Source organism: Sus scrofa, chromosome 10 (assembly GCF_054392235.1).
Source record: "Sus scrofa isolate SSC_HxYL_T2T_F1_AM1 chromosome 10, Sscrofa_HxYL_maternal_Yorkshire_Landrace_v2.0, whole genome shotgun sequence".
Lineage (NCBI taxonomy): Eukaryota > Metazoa > Chordata > Mammalia > Artiodactyla > Suidae > Sus > Sus scrofa.
Window position 1 is genome coordinate 94,411,601 of NC_139392.1, and position 23,382 is coordinate 94,434,982.

Genomic DNA, 23,382 nt, shown 5'->3' on the forward strand with positions numbered 1-23,382 from the left:
AACAGGAACCCCAAGACGTCATGGCTTCAGAAATGCAATTTACTTTTGCCCTCTCTCCTTCTGTTAAATTTCACAAGGATTTGAATTTTTAATTTTTAAAGGTAAACATTTGAGGAGTTCCTGTCGTGGTGCAGTGGTTAACAAATCCGACTGGGAACCATGAGGTTGCGGGTTCGGTCCCTGGCCTCGCTCAGTGGGTTAAGGATCCGGCGTTGCTAGGAGCTGTGGTGTAGGTTGCAGATGCAGCTGGGATCCCACGTTGCTGTGGCTGTGGTGTAGGCCCAGTGGCTACAGCTCCGATTAGACCCCTAGCCTGGGAAACTCCATATGCCATGCGAGCGGCCCAAGAAACAGCAAAAAGACCAAAAAGAAAAAAAAAGTAAACATTTGATAACATTTCAAATAATGAGAGATGCTTGCTATAGCGAGATCACGTAATGCTTTGCTCATGGCCATTATCTGGTTGTGATTTAATTCCAAACAATCTCGCAGAATTTTTGTTTTGAAGCATGTACAGTAAATGTTTCTGCTGTTTTCCAGAAATCATGACCAATTCTCCCAAGAGGTGTGAGCGATAGGTCTGAGGCAGGGCTTCGGCAAGACCAACAGGAGACGGTACATATCGATTCGGCTTTTTTCTAACATCGGGAACAAGGCAAGGATGCCCACTCTCCCCATTTCTACTCAACGCAGTCCTTGAAGTGCTATCCATCGCAAACCAGACCAAAAGAGGCATTCAGACCCGAAAGTAAAGATTTGTTTGCAGATGATGTACGTAGAAAATAACTCCAAAAAGCCACCAGACCTAAAACAAATTCAGCACGTTTGCCAGATAAAAAATACAAAAGTCAGTTGCAGCTCACGAACAATGATCTAAAACAAAAATACGGTTCCATGTAAAAACTGCATAAAATTGCATCCACAAAAAGGCAAGCACTCAGAAATGCATTTAGCCAAGAAAGGATGAGACCTGCACGCTGAGAACTGTACAGTATTCAAGTGAGGAAAATAAGGGAGCTCTCCTTCACGGCTGGGAGAATCGTCTCTTTAGGGCCACGCCTTCGGCATATGGAGGTTTCCAGGCTTGGGGTCCAATCAGAGCCGCAGCCGCCAGCCTACCCCACAGCCACAGCAACGCGGGATCCAAGCCACATCTGTGACCTACACCACAGCTCCCGGCAACACCAGATCTCTCACCCACTGAGCAGGGCCAGGGATCAAACCTGAATCCTCATGGATACTAGCCGGGTTCAGAACCTGCTGAGCCACAACAGGAACTCCCCGGACGAATGGGAAGCATTGATAATAAAGAGTCGAGGATCGTGGCGACGCCCCACTGACAGCAACGGACAAATCATCCGACGCAGTCGAGAAGGAAACAGGGGACTCGGGTGACACGTTAGGCCAGTTGGTTTTAACCGTCTGTCTACACGGCATTCCACCCCACACAGCAGCACACACACACTTCTTTCACACGCACGTGGAGTATCACCAGGATGGATCATTTTCTGGGCCACGAAACTAGTTCCAAAAACTCTCAGGAATTATCATTTTCTCACAATGGTATGAAACTGAAAATCAAAAATGGGAAAAACAGACATGGAGACTAAACATGCTACTAAAAATAGGTCCATGAAGACATCAAAGAGGAAGTCAGAAAACTCCTCGAGACACGTGAAAACACACACAGCTTTTTCCAAAGTCTATGGGATGTGGCAAGCGCAGGTCTAAAAGGGAATCTATGGCAACACAAGCCTGCCTCGAGAAAGAAAAACGTTACCCAAACCACCTCCCTCTAAAGGGTTTGAGAGGAGGAGCTCGAGGCGGCGGAGCAGAAGGGCGTGATGCTCCTGCAGATACACCTGCACGTGGAACCGGCCTCTCAGAACACGGCTGGACGCTGGCAGATCGCACACAACCCAGACTGCAAGAAACATCATCGCGTAACTAGAAGCAGGCATCAGGTCGGGCCCTGTGCCCTGGGAGGGAGATGCCCAAAGGAAAGGTTCCCCCACCCTGGAAGCCCCTTCGCCAGCAGCCAGGGTCAAGCAGGGGCAGAAAGGGAGGCTCGGAGGGGAGAGCGGCAGGCAGGCCGGAGCCTAGCACAGAGGTCCTGACCCCTCCCCGCGGCCCTCATCCCCAGACGCGTAGCTGCCGCGGGCTGGCGGGCTCTGGCAGGTGGAACTGAGGGGAGGACAACCTGGGGGCTGGAGTGTGATCTGGGCCACAACTGGGCGTGTGTGCAGGACAGAGCCCAGGTCTGCCACAGACGCTCAACTGTTGACAAGAGCAAAGGGAGGGTCGGGGGTCTGCCGTGGCACCCTCACTCTCCCGTGTTCACAGTGGGCACGGCTCTGCCTCCATGGCTCTGGGAGAGCATAAGCTCCAGGAGGTGCCCACACATAACACGGGGTCAAGACCTGAGCAGATGCCCAGGGGTGGTACCACTTCAGAAGCAGGGCTAAAATGTTAGCAATGTCCCCCACAACCATGAGATCCACAGGTTTACGTGTTGTGGGAGCTTTGGAAGCTCAGCTCCTGCAGGGCATCCCAGCAGATCACTGTTGGCGCCTGTGGCCAGGGAGCCCAGCACTCCGTGGCTCCCAGCTTTGCCAGCATGCGTGGTCGAGGTGGGACTAGGGTCCAGGTGCGTGACTTCAGCGGGTCTGCACTGGTGGCTTTGTGAGCCCAGGACCTTGCACAGCTGGGCTGACTGCCTGCACTCCCCGCAGTTGAGGCGGGACCCAGAGAGTGCCAACAGCAGTGCAGTTTTTGAGCTGGCACAATGGGAGCCAGGCGACACCACAGAATACACTGCCAGGGATGGCTCCTGCTGAGGAATACCCAAGTGTGCCCCACTCTACCCCCATGGAACAGCTCCAACCCCCACCAACCTTCCACAGCAGCTCAAACGGATCTGGGGGCTTCTGCTGGAGCAGCCACAGAGCAGACCCTGCCCCAGAGAGGGCAATGCCAAGCACAGAGCGAAGAGCCGGCCCCATTCTTTGCAGGGCAGGCTCTGGTCACCACACCACCAATCACACCCTATGAAGGGGAGGATGCCCAGCACCCACTGAGGAAACACCTGGCAGCATCCACACCAACAACAGCCTTGGCACCAAAGACACTGGACTCAGGTTAAAGAGACACTCCCATGTCAACACAGCCCAAACCCACAGTGGATAACTCTCAACCCTGAGAAATAAAGCAGCAGAGGAGCCACTCCCAATTAAAAGATCAAGGGAAACCCCTTGAAAGAAAGCAATGAAACAGAGCTCTCTAGTGTAAGGCAAGACACCATAAAACTCCGAGAACAAAGGCAATACACTCAGGCCTAAATCTTATCAATGTTTCCTTAGGTCAGTTCTCCCCAAAGGCAACAGAAACAAAAGTAAAAAATCAAACTTAGAAGCTTTTGCACAGCAAAGGACACCATTAATAAAAAGACAGCCTTTGAACTGGGAGAGGGCACCTGCAAATGATGAAACCGGTAAGGTCTGAATTTCCAAAATGCACAAACGGCTCATACGACTCAGCAACAACCCAATTCAAGCACGAACATCCAAACAGATTTCTCCAAGGATGACCTATAGGCGCATGTGCAAAGATGCTCAACCACCACTATTAGGGAATGGCCATCATTAGAGAGTCCAGGAATAGCCAGTGCTGGGGAAGGTGTGCAGCAAAGGGCGCCCTCTGACATGGCTGGTGCAGCCACTAAACTGGTGCAGCCACTGTGGAGAACAGTATGGAGCTTCCTCGAAACAACTAAAAATGGAGTTGTCATACGATCCAGCAATCCTACTCCCAGACATACGACCAAGAAAACTCAAGAAGAAACATGAGTCCCAATAATCGCAGCAGTGCCGTTTAATAGCCGAGCCATGGAAGCAACCTAAGTGCCCATCGGCAGAGGAGTGGCTAAAGGCACATTAACCACCAAACTTTCCCCAGCATGACTTCCTCTTTCTCATCCTGTATTTCCTCTCAGGCCGATCCCTTCCATGCCTGTAATGGAATACGACTCAGCCACAGACAAGAACGAAATGATGCCACACGCAGCAATGAGAATATGCTTAGACATGATCATGCTACGTGAAGACAGAAATACTACATACCATTTACGCGCAAATTTAAAATACGCGAGTCAATTTCCAAAACAGCCACAGAAAAACACGGCTACCAAAGGGGAACGCAGTGGGAGAGACAAATGAGGGGGTTGAATTAGCAGATAGAAATTAAATATAAAATCAAAAAGCTCCTGTTGTATAGCATGGGAACTATGTGCGATACCCAGTAATAAACCATAACGGGAAATACGAAATGTATGTATTACTTTCTGCTGTACATCAGAAACCCTGTAAATCTATAGTGATAAAAAGAATAAAGTCAAAAAATTAAAGGGTTAAGAAATAAAGCCCCAAATCAGCAAAAGGAAGGAAATAAAGATCAGAGGAGAAATAAAGACCAAAAAAAATAAGTCACAAAAACCAAGAGTTTTTGGAAAAGGTAAAACTGATCAGCCTATAGCCAGGCTCATCAAGAAAGAGAGGGACCCAAATAAATGAGACCAGCACAGACAAAAGTCACGAACATACATGAACAGTTTTCTGCAACAAACAAGGCAACCTAGGGATGGATACATTTCCAGAAACACAGTCTTCCAAGTCTGAATCAGGGAGAAATATTTAATCTGATAGACCGATCCATGTTGTGAAACTGAGTTCATAATAAACTTCCCGCCATCAAAACCCAGGACAAGTGGGCTTCACGGATAAATTCTACCCGAGATGCAAGGCGTGAATTCCTCTGCCTTCTTGAACCATCCGGAAAGCCTGCAGGGACACTGCCCACGAGGCCAGCGTCAACTGACACCAAGACACTATCACCAGGAGAACGTCAGGCCAGTGAATCGTGTGCGGGCCCCGCGTCCTCGTGTTTTGAAGGAAAGGGCCTTTCCCTCAGCCCCGGCCTCCCCTCGGCCTCAAAAGGCTGGCTCGGGAGTGAAAGATCCGGAGATTGTTCGGCGGCATCTATAAGCTGGCGGGAGAAGACGTAACACGGCCCCACCAGCCAGATGCCTCCGGGCTCCAGACGCCAAGGGGGAGAACAGACTCCAGCGATGAAGGCCCAGGACCGAGACAATCGAACGAAGGGCCAGGGGCTGTTACCCTTCACACTCGCTGACCAGAACCCCTTCCCCGAGCCCCTCTCTCCTCGAGGCTAAGTGACTTCTCACACAAACCCAACGAGAAGCACGCCCTGGCCCAACGGCGGGGAGCCTGTGCTCCCGGCCACTCGGCCGGTCGCTAAACCTGCTTGCGACCTCGTCTCCGTGCTCCTGCCTCAGTGTCTCTGTGCCCCGCCGGTCTAACGGAGACACTAACACAGCTAAAAACTAAGCAAAACCGTCTTTGTGTTTTACCTCGCCTCAGTTCTCTAACTTACTCTAAGCGGCTCTTCGAGTGACTTTTTAACGACTGGTCATTTCCAGGAAGTGGCACTGGTGTTTTCTTTCCCTCCGGATGCTCCCGACACCCTCCCCTGTGTGAGCATCTTCCCCGCAGACGGAAGGACAAGGTGTCACAAACCCCAAAGACAACCAGAAACTGTCACTGGACCACCTGACTGGCCTTGAATCGGAAATGGCCCAGGGAGAGAAAAAGTGCAGGCGCCTTAATCCTTATCAGCAGCCCTGGTTTCTGAGCTAAACCGATAAAACCCCTTGCGGCCCCCTCTCAAGGCAGGACACATTTGGAGGCCTTACCTGCTGTGGCGGCCTCCGCCTGGCAAAGCAATAAAGCTGTGCCGCTTCACCCAAAACTCCGAGACGTCACTGGTACCCGTGAACAGAAGCCGGTTTGGGCTACAAAATTTTGAGGCTCATCAGGATCTGACTTGGAGGCAGGCAGCTCGACCAGAAGGTCCGAGGTCTTCCTCCATCCTGGCCAGGCTCCTTCAGGAAAGCGGAGGGTTGGAAGACGCCCTGGGCGCCAGATCCCTGGGCCCCAGGATGGGGAGCCCCGCCTCACTCCCACCGGCCTGCCCGCCCCGCAGTGGGACTGCTGGGGGGACGGAAGGTGGAGGAGACGCCAAAGCGGCTGCAGAGGCCGCCCCCAGCTCCAGGCCATTCCTCTCTCTCCCCCACACCCCAGCTGGGGTTCCTGCTCCGAGGAATTATTTGTGGGAGGGAGAACGTGTCCAGGATGCTGCCTCAGCCAGCACCTGCCTGCGTCCCCAGATGAGCAAACCGAGGCCTCTTTGACCTTGTCTGTCCGAGGAACCTCGGGGTTCCGCCCAGGGACCTTCTGTTTCAGAAACCCTGTCTGGAAGGTCCCGCCTGGACGAAGGTCACAGGCTTAGTGGGGCCTGGAAGCCAACCTGAGCTTTGTGCTTCTTTCTGCTTTGAGGCTTCCACTTACTTGCCAGAGAGGGTTCTGGTTTGTTTCCTGTCCACACGGGCAGCACTTCCTGCTCCTACCTGACAGCCCCCCACCAGGGAAACTGTCCGATTGGTCGACCTGCAGCTACAAACCTGCGATTAAGGAAAAAGATTGAAAACTGTGTGGCCACAATATTTTCTTTAGACTCCAGAGAAACGAGTTAACACTCCCCAACTAGTCCTCCTTCCAGACACAGGTGGAGACGGCTGGCCTGAAGAAGATGCCCCCACCCCGTCCCCGGGTTCCAACCCCCAGAGAAAGCAGGCACCCCTCTCCCTCACGTCCTTAATACACACACACAGCCCACCCCGCCCCAGGCTTTGGCTTCGGCTTATTTAGAAGGTCAATCCAGAGTGGGCTTAAAAAAAAAAAAGGGGGGAAGAGGCTTTTAAATTCAAGTAAATGTAACTCATTCCAGCGGCTGCTCTTGATTGTACTTGGCCAGGTGAATTGCCAGGACACGTGCAGTCGGGACTCCCTTTCTATTTACACGTTGTTTGTTTAAAAACGCCTTTTACTTGACAAAGTCGAAGCTGGTGGATGTCGCCCGCGATTTGCTCCCGCAGGAATCGGGCCTCGTCCTGCACGTTCCCATCTGTCCCTCGTGTGCGTGTCCGGCTGGACGGGAAACGCCAGCTCGTCTCCAGAACTGAGCCGCTTTCAGTTACAAACCAATAAAATGAACAAAGATGACTGTCCTTCGTAATACGGCCTGACCAGAATATTCTCTAGAGCAAATTTCAAGACCCGCCAAGAGATCTGCACGGCTCTGTGTCTGTCTCCGGTACTAACGAGCTCTCTTGACGTCGCTTCAAGTAAGCACTTGCAATTCTGAATATAAGAGAAACTAAGCAAAATAAATTTCAGGTTTACACGACCTGCAAAGAAGTTAACACCTGGCATTAGAGTTTAAGAATATTAATACAGACTAACTTGAGAGCTGTACTTCAGTTTACTCAAAGTTGATACTATATCACATTTGCTGTGACTGATGGGATAAAAGCTCTTAAACACTTTAAAAATGTTTTAAAATGTCTACCTGAAAGAGCTTTTCCAGATTTTTGGTGACTTGAAACATTAAAAATCATTTAAGCTAATATACAGGCATATTGATGAACAAATCTAAACTTACCTACTTCTATGAGGGGAAACTAAAGATGTTTGGTTTATTAAACATGCACTTTGTGCCACATTAAAGAAAAATTGTGCATTAGGGAAACATTTTGTGTGTGCGCGTGTGTTTAGTGCCGCTCCCGTGGCATGTGGAGGTCCCCAGGCTAGGGGTCCAATCAGAGCTGTAGCCCCTGGCCTACACCCCAGCTCACGGCAACGCCGGATCCTTAACCCACTGAGCGAGGCCAGGGATCCGACTTGCAACCTCATGGACACTAGGCAGATTCGTTTCCACCGAGCTAGATGGGAACTCCTGGAAAAAACATACTTTGAGAGGTTTTATGGAGGATGTGAAGTCTCTCAGCAGAGAAATCTAATATGACAGACAATTCACAATTGCTTTCTTGGTTTTCCCTGAAGTTCTTAAGGATTGAGAAATTATATGTAATTAAAACTACTAAATGAGGAAAACATTTCCAAGTATAAAACAGTGTTGCCAGTGATCTAAAAACTGAAAATTTTCTTCTGTTGAGAAAAAAGTTCTGAAATGCTGCCTTTGGTAGAAGATTGTGTGAATTTGTGTTTAGGTGACTCGTGGGCCTTTAAAATCTTTTCTTACTTTAAATACGATTTGATCAAATGTTTTAAAACTATTTTTTAAACAAACTTCTCAAGTGTCAAGTTCTAATTAAAGTTCTTCTCCAGCTAATTTTGAGGTACTTGAGAGGCCCCCAAGGTGTCTCAGAAAGATGATAAATTGGGATTATTTGCCAGATTAAAGAGAGGAGACACTGTCAGATACAAGGTAACAACAGGACCTAGGAAGAGGTCATGCCACAGCTACAGAAAAATTAACCCCTCCTTGTCAGGCTCTGCCATCCTGATGTCTTGTGCCATGGCAAGAACGTGTCCCGACACCAGAGCATTTAAGTGGGTAAACGGCAGCTGTAAAATAAACAGCGCTACAGGAGATCCAAGCCGGCCGCTTGGCTTTTCCGGCTCCTGACAAGCCTTGTTTTTATTTGATGGGTTAAAACTTCCCTTGGCCGTAGGGCCGATGCCCTCATAGAGGGAAAAATAATGGTTAAAATATATTTTCCACTTGGGGTGTAGCTTCTACCGCTGTTGGTGATCAAGGTGCCCCCTCACTGGACACATCATCCAAACAAAACCCTCCAACTTCTTGAAATTATCACTGTCACCGTCATTGTCAATCATCAGGCAAAAGTCAGCAAAACTAGTAGACACGCCGGACTCAGAACAAAAATCAACTACCATGAGATTAAATCAACTGCTAAATATGAATTTATGGCTTTTGCCTGGCTAATTGCTGGCTTTTAATCTTTGTTTTTCAGATAGAGAAGCTCTTCCCCCAGGCACTTATGCTTTACGACAATGTGGTAATTTACAGCTTTGCGTTAAACTTGTTTTTCTACCTGATCGATCCTTCTCAGAAACTGGGGACACGTGGGTTCTGTGAGCTTGGAGCTTAACCTCCCCCTGACCCCACACTGCAGGACACGCACGCCACTGCCCCCCGCCCCAAGCGGGGAGCCAGGCAGACATCACCCGCTGTCTCCTGTCATCTCCAGCTGAGGAGTTCCAGGGTGGCAGAACTTTGGCCCAGCAAAGGAAGCCATCGACAAAAAGATGAACTACTCAATGGGACAAAGTATCTGCATAATAGTATGACCCAGGGGTCAAACAACCTGATTTTAAAGTGAGCAGAAAATTTGAATATTTTTTTCAAAGTACTGAGAGCTAACAGGCACATGAAAAGATACTCACTGCTCATCACCAGGGAAAAAACTCAAAACCACAATGAGGTATCACCTCGCACCCGTCAGGATGAGATCCGAGAGATTAAGCACCGGTGAGGTTGCGGACAAGGGGGAACCGGGCCCACGGGGGAGAACGTCCCCGCACAGCCCCCGTGGCAAACAGCATGGAGGTTCCTCCAAAAACAGAAAACAGAGCCACCCTGTGATCAGGAGTTCCCGTCGTGGCTCAGTGGCTAAGAGCTCAGCTAGTATCCATGAGGATGGGGGTTCAATCCGTGCCTCAGTGGGTTAAGGATCCAGCTTTGCCTCACACTGTGGTGTAGACGCAGATGCGGCTCACATCCAGTGTTGCTGGGTGTAGGTCAGCAGCTGCAGCTCTGATTTGAACCCTAGCCTGGGAACTGCCATATTCCACAGGCGTGCGGCCCTAAGGAAAAGAAAAACTACGACCCTCTGATCCAGCAATCCCGCTCCTGGGCGTTTATCTGAAGAATAAGTTAAAACTAAGTCGAAAAGACACAGGCACCACTTTGTTTACTGTAGCATTATTTATAATAGCCGAGACTTGGAAGCAACCTAAGGGGTCTATGGATTTTAAAAGACTGGCATATATACACAGGAATATTGCTCAGCCACAAAAAGAATGAGCACGTGCCATTTTCAACATGGGTGGACCCTGAAGACATCATGCTAAGTAAAATTACCCAGCCACCAAACAAGTATGCATGATCTCATACAAAAAAAAAAAATAATAATAAGACAACATAAGGTAAGACGATATTATAAAAGTGAGCGTGAAACCAGAAACAACTCAGAGCACTGCGGCGGCTGGCAAAAGCAGGTGTGGGCAGACAGCAGCATGGGTGGAGTGGACCACAAGGTACAGGCCTGCAGTGACGAGTCCGAGGATAAACTGTGCCGTGCAGTGGAGGCTGCGAGGGCGGGTCTTACGATTCTCTTTGCGAGAAAGTAACTTGGCACTCTGGGGGGCTGCACGCCGCCCACCGCGGTCACTCCGCGACGCGTACACACCTGACAGCAGTCCGTCAGCTACACCCCAGAGGCCAACACCGATGCTGACCACCAGTTAGGGAGAACTCATCATGCAGAACATACATTTCAGGCGCAAATTTATGAACTTCAAACTCATTCCTAATTGTTTAAGGGAAATTTTATTAATAACTTATGAAAAATGGCCCAAAGCTATAAAATATAGAAGTTAATGATTGAATAAAACCACAATCTATAAACTTTTAGAATTAAACTGATTTAGTAAAAATTGATGGATACAATATGAATAAAAATAAGTACTTTTTTATGCCTGTCAGAATTTAGAAAGCAATACCACTTAGAAAATAAAACAAGGAGGACCGCTGACATTCTTAAAAGTAGTAACTGTCATACAGACTATACCAACATTTTGTGTCGTTAAAGTGGACTAAAGACATTTTAATGCAGGACTACCTTTCCTACAGTTTATAAATTTAATATGTTTCCATGAAAATTTCAAAGAACTTTGAAGAATCTAGACTAGCTCATATTCAAGTTTAAGCAGCATGATAAATGCTCATGATCAGTAAAGACTTCTGAAGAATGGGTGTTGGATAAAACATTTTCAAATGTAGATCCAGACTTACTTTCAGTCTATAGCCATGCAGAGAGTATAGCAGTATAGAAAAAAATGGAAGAACACCCCACAATCTTGTCCAGGAAGACTACAAAGAAGTGCTTTGTGTCTCGGTAAAGCGTGAACTATAATTGCTATCAGGACAGGTGGTTATTCACGTTAGAACATTAAATTGGGTGTCAATTACCGACTGTTTCAAAGACCACTGTCAGGTACAGTAAAAGCATATAAAGTATTTACAGACTTAACAGAGGACATGATACTATATATAGAAAATCCTAAGGACCCCACATAAAAACTACCTGATCAACAAATTCAGCAAAGTAGCAGGATACAAGACTAACATTCAGAAATCACATTTCTGTATACTAACAATAAAATATTAGGAAAGGAATACAGGAATACAGTACCTTTTAAAAATCACACCCCCACAAAAAAAAAAAAATCACACCTGGAAATAAACCTGACCAAGAGGGTGAAAGCCTTATATGCTGAGAACTATGAAACATTAATCAAGGAAATTAAAGAGGATTCAAAGTGGAAAGATATTCCATGCTCCTGAGAAAAATTACTATTGTAAAAATGGCCATACTATCCAAAGAAATCTACACACTAAATGCAATCCCCATCAAACTGCCCAAGACATTTTTAACAGAACTACACCAACCCACCCAAAATTTCATATGGAACCACAGAAGACCCAGAATTGCCAAAGCAATCCTGAGGAACAAAAACCAAGCAAAACTCTTCCAGATTTCAGCCAATATGACAAAGCCACAGTCATCAAAACAATGTGGTACTGGTACCAAAACAGTCAGACCAATGGAACAGAATAGAGAACCCAGAAATCAACCCAGACACCTATGGTCAATCTTTGACAAAGGAGGCAAGAATATATAACGGGAAGAAGACAGTCTTTTCAGCAAGTGGTGTTGGGAAACCTGGACAGTCACATGTAAATCAATGAAACTGGAACACACCCTCAGACCACACACAAAAATAAACTCGATATGGCTTAAAGACAAACGTAAGACACCAAACTCCTAGAGGAGAACAGAGGCAAAACATTCTGACATCAACCTTACAAATAGTTTCTTAGTCCCCCAAGGCAACAGAAATTAAAGCAAAAATAAACCAATGGGACCTAAATCAAACTGACAAGCTTTTGCACAGCAAAGGAAACCAAAAAGAAAACAAAAGACAACCTACAAACCTACAGAATGGGAGAATAGTTTCAAATGATGCAACTGACAAGGGCTTAATCTCTAAAATATACAAACGTATACAACTCAACAGCAAAAAGCCAAACCCAATTGAAAAACGGGCAAAAGACCTGAATAGACATTTTTCCAAAGAAGATATACAGATGGCCAACAAGCACATGAAAAAATGCTCAATACCACTGATTATTAGAAAAGTGCAAATCAAAACTAAAAGGTACCACACCTCACACCAGTCAGAATGGCTATTATTAATAAGTCCACAAATAAATGCTGGAGAGGGTGTGGAGAAAAGGGAACCCTTCTGCACTGCTGATGGGAATGTAAGTTGGTACAACCACTATGGAAGCAGTATGGAGGTACCTTAGAAAACTATACATAGAATTACCATATGACCCAGAAGTCCCACTCTTGGGCATATATCTGGATAAAACTTTCCTTGAAAAAGACACATGCACCTGCATGTTCACTACAGCACTATTCACAATAGCCAAGGCATGGAAACAACCAAAATGTCCATTAAAAGATGAATGGATTAAGATGTGGTAAATATACACAATGGAATACTATTCAGCCATAAAAAAGAACAAAATAACACCATTTGCAGCAACATGGAACTAGAGACTCTCACACTAAGTAAGAGAGACAAATACCAAAAGATATCACTTATATCTGGCATCAAATAACCCTTTCCACAGAAAAGGAACTCATGGACTTGGAGAATACTTGCGGTTGCCAAGGGGGGAGGGAGTGGGATGGACTTGGAGTCTGGGGTTAACAGATGCAAACTCTTGCCTTTGGAATGGATAAGCAATGAGTTCCTGCTGTACAGTGCTGGGAACTATATCTAGTCACTTATGATGGAGCATGAGAATGTGACAAAAAGAAAGTATACATGTATGTGTGACTGGGTCACCTTGCTGCACAGTAGAAAATTGACAGAACACTGTAAACCAACTGATGGAGAAAATAAAAACTAAAAAAACCTTAATGTTAAATATAAACCAAGTCCCGACGTATCAATGAAATTGTAAAAATCTTCCGCCACTGGAATGTAAAAAGATGAGGAAAATAAATTACCACACGTGTTCAAGTACGAATGGAAGCAGTAAAGTAACGCCGCTGTCTGTCCATCACACGGTTCTGATGTCTCGGTCTTGACAGGAACGATGTGCAAGGTCAAGACACCAAGAGCCGCTCTCGCTACCGAGAAAGTCTGCGGTCACGGCCGCTCCCACGCCAGGGTGGAAACCTTGACACAGATGCACTCTGACAGCGGTCAGGGGCTTCGGAGTAGAGCTACAACCAAGTCGGTCCAGAAGAGGCGTCACTAGAAAGACTCTGCAAGGAAATACCGAGAGGAAGACACAAGAAATCACCCTGGCCCGAAAGAATAAGGCAGGTAAGAACAGTGAACACTGCAAGATGTCTATGATTCGGGGAAAGGAAATCTGAAGTTAACACATTAACACTTAGAAGCACTCAGAAGTACAGGAATTCTCTATGTGAGCACACAGCCTTTTGTTTTTTTTTTTTTTTGGTCTCATGGGCCGCATCTGCAGCATATGGAAGTTTCCAGGTTAGAGGTCGAACCGTAGCTACGGCTGCCAGCCTACACCAGAGCCACACCAACACGGGATCTGAGCCGCACCCACGACCTACTCCATAGTTCATGGCAACGCCAGATCCTTAACCCACTGAGCGAGGCCAGGGATCGAACCCTTGTCCTCATGGATACTAGTTGGGTTCGTTAACCACTGAACCACGATGGGAACTCCCAGCATTTTTATCTTATAATCCTGCAGCCCACTTAAAGGCTCAACCAGGGAGAAACAGTAGTCTACCAGGCCACAGTATTTTAAAGCACAAAACGCAGAATGCATACCAACACTGCCACTGCAACACTGCTGTATTTTAAAAACTACAGACCCAGAATTTCAGACGACATGCTGCTACTAGACTACGATCCTTTTTTGCATATCGAAATATAAGTTTAGATAAAATGAGACTTTAGGCACTTGAGAACTGCATAATGCACATAATTAAAGGGTTTTACAACATTCTAATAAACTTAACATCCTTAATAGGAGTTTTAAAAGTTTAAACCTACTCAAACACACTTTTTAGCTTTTATTTCATGGCTGTTCCTGTGGCGTATGGCCATTTCCAGGCCAGGGACTGACTGACATGCTGGATCCTTTAACCCACTGCACTAGGCTGGGATCAAACCTGCACTTCAACAGCCACCTGAGCCACTGCAGTCGGCTTCTTAACCCACTGCACCACAGCAGAACACGCCAGTTTTATAGCCCGTCAGCTTCCAAGGGAAAAAGCAAGAACACCTACCAGTGCAAGAGAGTCGTCCCGATCAACAGCTCTTCTAACGTCAACACTCACACATGGACGCGGGCACACGAGACGCACCCGTGTTTGCGTTGAGGTGCAGATGCAGGAAGGGACTAGTGGGGTACCTACTGAGCACCCCTCACTGGAGATGTTACTGCAGCGTCAGTATCAGTACTCTGAGCAACTTACCGTGTTTTACTAAGGACAATCCTAGATTGAGATGGTGGAAACGGAGTCCCTGCATCTAAGCAATCCTCTCCCCAGATCCTCGGTGCTAAAGCCACTCAGAACGATAGAAAACCACGAAGATGGGACCAGACAGCAGCAAGCCTGAAGTCATTAGATCTGGCAAACAGACCAACAGAAGCCCACCCAGCAGAGCCAACCAGGACCCCCAAGCCCGCAGTGAGGAAAACCAAGCCCGGCTTTAAGTGCGGATTCGATTCGCGGAGCCGCTCAGGGGCGCGTCGCCCCACTGGGATGGGATGAGCACGCGTTAAACCGGAGCTGGACGGCGGGGTTCCATTCCGCGCGTCACCTCGGCTGGACAGAGGGAACATCTGGCCGAACGTGACCGGGACGTGGCGGAGCGTTTCGGACGAAATGAGCACTCGGGTCAGGAGACGCGGTGAAGCCCATCGCCCTCCGCGGCACGGGCGGCAGGCCCTCTTCTACCGGCAGGTCAGCAGAACAAAGCCTGCCCGGCCCAGGGACCCAGGACGTGACGTGGCCCTCTCCCCCATCCGGGACTCAGACCCCAAGAGCCCACCGTCTGTCGTCCATCTGCTTCTCTGTACGCACACCCTGTAGCCCTGTTGCTACTTCTGTTTGCACATCCCAACGCTGTGTCGCTACACCCCTGTACACACACCCTGTGGTCCTGTCCCTATGCCCCGTACCGACATCCCACACTTGTGCTCCGCTGGAGAGCCCCGACTCCCAAGTGCCTGGAATCTTGCGAAGCAGTTAAATCCCCAGGTTGTTTACAACAGCTCCAGGCTCTGGGTGACCGTCCCTTCCTTCGCGTCACGCCGTCTGCAGGTTTATTCTGTGTGGAGGGTGACAGGTTCTCAAGACTGGAAACCAGACACAGTTGAGGGCACGGCTATCACTCTTCAAAGAGAAGCAGGCCCACACCACGCACTGGAGGCGCCCCACAGTATCTGCCAACCTAGCTCCTGGAGCCGTGCAATGGGTGCAACCTTTCAGGAACTAGCTGAGCCTCTCATGAGGCACCTGCACTCCACGAAGAGAGACGTAAAGGTTCTGGCCATGACGTCATCTTGAGCTTAAGCTCACTACTGAGCAACCCAATCTTCTCAGAACTTCTAAGTTTATTACACTGTTCTCATTTGTAAACAGTTAACAGCCTGATGAGGTAAGTATGACACCAGTTTTTAGACATTAAAATTAAAGACTACAAGGAAAAAGAAATACCATCAAAGTCTCCAGAGTGGGAGTTCCCATTGTGGCTCAGCAAGTTAGGAATCCCACATCCTCATGGAGACTGTTGGTTTGAGCCCTGGCCTCGATCAGTGGGTTAAGGATCCAGTGTTGCCATGAGCTGTGGCGTGGATCACAGAGGCGCTTGGATCTGGCATGACTGTTGTGCAGGCTGGCAGCTGCAGCTTGGACTCAACCTCTAGCCCATATGCCACAGGCGTAGCCGTAAAAAAACACTAAGGGTGATGACAAGTTACTGTTTTCAGGAGGTTAAGAACAATGCTTCAGGAAACATGCTGAAAAGCTTTTAATGTTATAACACCACCTCAATAGAAAAATTATAAAAAGATATAGTTGAACTCTTCCATAAAAGTAGATGATAAACAGATGGCAAAGAAATCTGAAGGACTAATCCTAAGAGTCCCACACCTGAATGATATTGGACATTTCTGAGAAAAAATTTAAAAGAAGGGGGACGGAATCAACTAAACCATCCAGAGTCCTGAGAATGAAGCAGCATTTTCTAAGTCGAAAGGACCCACTCAAGCCACAACTGGCCCCACGCATGACACCTCTCGTAAGATAGGAGTTAGATCCTAAGATTTCTCAGGAGTTCCTTTTGTGGCTCAGCAGAAACAAATCCTCTTAGTATCCACGAGGATGCCGGTTTGATCCCTGGCCTCGCCTAGTGGGTTAAGGATCTGGTGTTGCCATGAGCTGTGGCTCGGATCCCGCATTGCTGTGCCTGTGGCATAGGCTGCCAGCGACAGCTCCATTTGAGCACTAGTCTGGGAACTTCCATATGCTGCACATGCAGCCCTAAAAAGCAAAAGAAAGATTTCTCAACAGCAGCACCAGAGGTCGGAGACAGGATTTCATACACCACAGGATAATTTTTAACTTTAAATTCTATCCCCAAATTATTAGTCAAGTGAGAGAAAGGCACTGTTAATTTATGATTTTAACTAAAGACCCTTATTCCCCTTATGCGTTTTGTCAAAAGCTACCTGAGGATGTGCTTCACCAAAACAAGGGCATAAACCAAGAAATATACAAGGTTCACAGCAAACAAAATATAGGAAGGAGACAAACAGAACAGAGATGATGAAGGAAACTGACTGCCACGGACAAAACACAGGGGCGCAGGTACCCCAAATCTGAGGAAAACAAGGTCTTCCGGCAGCCACACTGCAGTGACTGCCTCCGTGACTGTTTTGGCCCGGCGATAACTGGAAATTACAGCAAAACGGGACCATCATTTTGATCAGAACTCTTTGACTGGGCTGTGCCTGACGGACCTAGGGTCTCAGTGGTTACCCTGCAGTGGTGTCACTTCCTCAGCAACTCTCAGGAAGAGCATTCCGATCGCCAAGGAACACGGGCTCTGCTCAGGCTGCACACACACAGTCGCTGAGAGAACGTCCCGACTTAACATTGGCTCTCTAGGGAGGGAAACGGTGGCTGCTGGAATAGGTTATGAAACAATTACATTTTTATGCGTTCTTATTTCTTCTGAATTATCATAAACATGATTTATTCAAATTGAATAACATTTTCTAAAGACATTAGCAGCACATGCAAATACAATTTGAGCCAGCAATTTTACTTCCAGGATTTTGTCTCATATTTATACACATTTTGATGATCTCTTTAGAAAGATTTGCATTGCAATATTGAGCTAGAAGAGTATCTAATGATCAAATGCTGGTTATTGAGAGACTAGTAGTGATAGATGGTAGGTAAAACTCTGCAGAAATGCTAAAGTATGAATACGCTGGTATTGGTAAATTTTTCCATATTCTTTAAAGAAAATCAAAGTTAAGAGCATATTACACGCTACCCTTTGTATAAAGTGAAAAGATTACATTTTCTGTATTGCTTAGATACACATAAAATGCATGTGAAAAAGAACATGTATGGTAAAGATTCTTGTTGCATTTCTTCTTGTATTGTTTACATTTTGAACACATGGTGTATAGCCCAAATTTACTTTAGAAGGTGAAGGAGAGCAAGAAATAACTGGGAAAATCAAACAGATGAGTGACCTAAGGAAACAGATTGTACAGAATCTAAGTTTTCAAAGAAAAGTGTTTAAGAGGGTCTTGGAGGAGGGATGTTGTTTTGAAAGAATCTGAAAGAGAAACTAGTCAAGATTCAAAGCTTTTCAGGCAGATCAATGTCTAAGTGCATGGAAATGAATGCCCATGGAGCGTATCAACAGTGGAAATTCCAGGATGACAGGAGCAGCAGAGGAAATACAGCAGTAATTAAACTAAAGCTGAACATTCACATTGCACAAAAGAGGACTACCTGACATGGCCACGAATGGTCTGTATGTAAATGAAAGTTGGAGCCTAAAAGGGACCCACGTGGAACTTCAGGAATTCCATTATTTATGAACAGTATTTCCAAATGTAATCTTACAGAAGGATTTTTTAAGTTACTGGTGTCCTATATAGTTACTCCCATTATATATGTTGTTTTGCTTTTTTATAGTATTTAGTCTGTTGACCAAATGCAGGGACTGTCACATGTGTGACGTCGTGAAAGTGAGGGTTGGTGTGGCCATGACAATGTGCCCTGAATCTGTCCTATATCCCCTGACACCCTTCACGCCCTCAACAATACTTTACAAGACATAACTAGTTCTGGTTCATGGACTCTGAAAAAAATTCACACTGTAAACATTTTTAATTACGCAGTCATTTGAAAATATCAGGCTTTGACATGATTATCTGCAGTATTAAAACACTAAATAAAAAAAAATCATATCTACAAACAAAATACACTAAGCAGAGTAACTGCATTTATTTATGATGTAAAGTAAGTGATGTATGTAGTTCCTTCCAGATTGTTACATCATCTGACATTTAATGCATCTATTACCAGCTATTTTGCAAGATTCTGGGCCTATCAATAAAAAGCTTTTATTTTTAGGGAGGGCACATACGGACTGAAAGTGAAAGGATGGGCAAAGATAGTCCAGGCAAATGAAAGCCAAGAGAAAACTGGAGTAGCTGTATTAGACCAGAAGACTCATGAGAGACAGGTCATTACATAATGATGAAGGGGTCAATACCATGACAAAGCATCTGTCAATATGACACCCAACATGGATCACCTAACTATAAAGCAAATATTAACAGACCTAGGGAGAAACAGGTAAAAGTACAGTAACAGTAGGTAACTAACACCCCACTTACAACAGTAAATAGATCCAAACAAAAAAAAAAAATGAAGAAGATGCAGACTTAAAGGCTAGGCTAGACTGACTTCAGATATACAGAACATTCCATCCCAAAGCAACAGTATTGTCAAGGGCTCATGGAACATTTTGTGAGATAAATCGAAGACTCCTGGTTCTAAGACTGTAATATCAAATATCTTTTCTGACTACAATATATAACTAGCAATCAACCACAAGAAAACTGGTCAATTCACAAACCTGTTGAGATGCTACCAAGAAATCAGTGGGTCCAAATAGTCCAGAAAACTCAAACTCCCTTGGAACACAAGTACAAGATACCTCAAATCATGAGACGCAGCAGCAGCAGTTCCGCAGGGATATTTACAGCAATAACACGCCTACCTTGAGAAACACGTCTCAGCCTAGCTTTACATCTCAAGGAACCACCACAAGAGTAAAGAACCCCAAGTCAGAAGGAAGGAAATAAAGATCCGAGCGGAAGATAGAAACAACCTTTTCTACCGAAATTTTAGTCAAAGACTGGATTCTTTGAAAAGAGAAAATGGACAAACTTCACTAGACTTACCGAGAGGCCTCGAAGAGGAAGCATCATCACAGGGAGACCACAAAGAAGTCAGTGGAACACCTGCTATCACTTGGAATCTAGAAGAAGGATACAAACTCATTTGCAGAACAGAAACAGGCTCAGACTTCGAAAATGTATGGTTACCAAAAGATACAGATTAGGGTGGGGAGAGATGGACTGGGGGTTGGGAATGGCATATGCAGACTCGGGTAAGTGGAGTGACCGGCCGACAGGACCTGCTGTACAGCACAGGGGACTCTATCCAATATCGTGATCATCTATGCGAAAATCTGGAAAAGGATGTGTTTCTATGCCTAAGTAACTGAATCACCTTCTTGTCCAGCAGAAACTGCCACAGCATTGTACATCAACCATACTTCCATGAAACTTAAGGGAGAAGAGTAAGGAGACATTGCAACTGATACCACAGAGATACAAAGACTCCTCAGAGACTGTCATGAAGAATTACACACTCAAGTTGGACAGCCTAGAAGATACGGACATTATGTTTTAGAAACCTACAACCTTCCGAGACTGCATCATGAAGTGGAAAATCTGAATAGATGGATGAGCAGGAAGCTGGAATCAGTCATCAAAACACCTCCCAGAATCCAAGGACAGAAGGCTTCACTGCTGAACTCTACCAAATGCTAACAAAAATACATACCAGCTTATAGTTAAAATTCTTCCAAATGCTAGAATGGGAGGAAACACTCATTTCATGAGGCCAACATTACTCTGATACTAAAATCAGACACAGATACGACAAGAAAATTACAGGCCAACATCTGTAACGAACACAGATGCAGCAATCCTCCACGAAATAGTAGCCAACCAAATTCAATGGCACATTACGAGGCCTATACATCATCATCGAGTGAAAGTTATTCCAGGGTCAATATCCCCATCAGTGTGACAGGTACCACGTGACCAAAGTGAAGGAGCAGTCTCAGTAGACAGATTCGACAGATCCACCCACACCCATGGTAACGAGATCCCAACGATGTGGGTAGAGAGAATCCCCCACGTAACAGACCCACGGCCAGCCTCGCACTTGGATCGGGAACAAGACAAGGAAGCCCACTCTCTGCTTTTGTTCAGAGTATTCGACGTCCTCGCCAGTGCAACTTAAAAAGCCATCAAAACTGGAAAGGAAGAAGTGCAATCTGCAAAGGATAACAGTTTTATGTATAATCCCCAAAGATGCCCAATTTAGTCAGAATTCAGCAAAGTTGCAGAACACAGAAAACACATTTCCACACGCTAGCCATGAACTATCGGCAACTAGGCCATCCCAGTTAAAACTGCATCAAAGAGTATCAAAGAATAAAACTTAGCCAAGGCAGTGAAAGACCTATATGTTGAAAACTACAAGGCATTAGTGAAAGAAACTGAACAGAAAGATTCTGTGCTCATGAACTAGAAAATTGTTTAAAGGTCCATACACATCAAACGACTGTGATTCAATATAATCCCGATCAAAATTCCAATGGCATTTTTCACAGAGGTCGACAATCCTAAAGTTTCTATGGAATCACCAATAACTAAATAGCTGAAGCATTCTTAAGAACAAAGCTGGAGGCATCAAACTCCCATACTTCCAACTACGTTACAAAACTTTAATGAAATGTGTTTCTGCTTTTATGCCAATGCCCATATCAGTGGAACAAAAGAGAACCCAGAAATAAACCAAGCAACTGATGACAGAGGAGCCAAGGATACAATATGAGGAAGACCTCTCTTCGATAAATGGTGCTGGAAACTGGGCAGCTACACACACACAGGAAACCAGCCGCTACCTTACTACACACGCAAATTCACACAAAGTGGATTAAAGAGGGAGTAAGCTCCTTGACATGGGTCTTGGCAGCAAAGATTTTTAAGTCTGACTTCAAAAGCAACAACAAAACAAAGTGGGACTAGTCGGAAAGGCTCCTACAAAGAAAAAAACCTACAGATGACCCATGAATAACCCGGGAAACGCAAGTCAAAACCGCATTGAGGCATCACCTCCCACCTGTTGGGATGGCCGTCACTAAAGCACAGGGACATGTGGCGTATTTCTGGTGGGGCCATTGGTGAAGGATCTGGTGGTGTCCCTGCAGCGGTTTGGATCCAGTCCCTAGCCCTGAACCTTCACATGCCACAGGCACGGCCAAACACACCAGGTGTCGGCAAAGATGCGAAGAAAGCCCTGGAGCCCTGTTAGTGGGGAACCTGAGTGGAGCCTCCACTGCGGGAGATGGATGGAGGCCTCGAAAGAGTCAAACACAGAACCCCCACGTGATCCCGCAAGTGCCCTCGTGAACACTTACCTTAGGATAAATGAAAATATTATCTTAAGACATCTGAACCGGAGTTCCAGTCGTGGCTCTGTGGTTAACAAACCCGACTAGCATCCATGAGATTGTGGGTTTGATCCCTGGCCTTGCTCAGTGGGTTAAGGATCCAGTGTTGCAGTAAGCTGTGGTGTAGGCTGCAGACACGGCTGGGATCCCGTGCGGCTGTGAAGGTGGCCAGCAGCTAGAACTCCGAGTGGACCTCCAGCCTGGGAACCTCCATGTGCTGTGGGTGAAGCCCCAAAAGACACCTTGACCCAACACTGCATTGTTTAGAAGAACCAGGGCAGGAAGGCAACCCATGCCCAACAATGGACAGATGGACAAAGGAGGCCAGATCTAATGGGTTCTCCTCAACCATAAAAAGGAAGTCTGCTGCTTGGGATAAGAGATTTTCCTCGAGGGCGTCATGCCCAGTGAAATGAGACTCCACACTCCTTCACTTCTGTGTGGCATCTAAACCGCCCCTGGCTCACGTACCGGGAGTGGTTGGGTGGTTGGTGTCCGTGAAAGACCGGGGGTGGGGGGGGGGTAGGGCCATGGGCGAAGAGAGTCCGAAGGAAAGGACGCCTGCTCCCAGTCCTGGGTGTGCGGTGCACAGCAGACCGAGGTCACTCCGGGGCTGCTCATCTGAAAGCTGCAAAGACTAGATCCCATATGTCCTCAGCATGAGATAATGCGATCGTTTTGCAACACACAAAGCTAACGTGTCAGTTACATCCCCAAAAAGGAAGGCAGTACGGCAGGAAAACTTAAGGTCACACGTTAGCAGTGTGTACAAGCACAGTGGACCAGGTGTCTGTCAAGCGCTTGGTTCCGCGGAGGTGTGCGGCAGGGCACACGCACAGGTGAGAGGTGCGGCTGGTTTCCTCTGTCGAGTCACTGCTACACTGGGTTTCACAGAGCAGACCCCTCGGGCCAGCATCTCAACACGGGGTCACAGGTGCTGCAGAAGTTCAACACTCCCACGCGTGATGAAAAACGGAACCCACGTTTCCTCTCAGGTTTGAGGCACATGATACAACCAGCTTGAGAAAACGGACCAGGTGAATCGAGCTGGGGGAACACAGCCCAGACCCGTCCCCTGGGAGAGCGGGGACCAGAGCCCTGCAGGGGACGCCGTCACGCCCGTACTTTGTGCTGCTGTTCACACCTGCTTTTTCCACGGCAAAGCCTAATCCCCAAACGCCAGCGAAAGACACCAACAACACGAGGATTGTTGTCATAAATGGATCATCGTTGCCTCCATTGTCAGCATCAGTTCAGACAAATCATGTCTTATTCAAAGGGTAAAGTT

At 46.6% G+C, this 23,382-nt stretch overlaps 1 protein-coding gene across 6 annotated transcripts in view; it reads right to left on the bottom strand.

The window, feature by feature from the left end:
* Positions 1-23,382, bottom strand: part of LOC106505220 (uncharacterized) — a 71,246-nt gene that overhangs the window by 36,893 nt on the left and 10,971 nt on the right. The window lies entirely within an intron of this gene.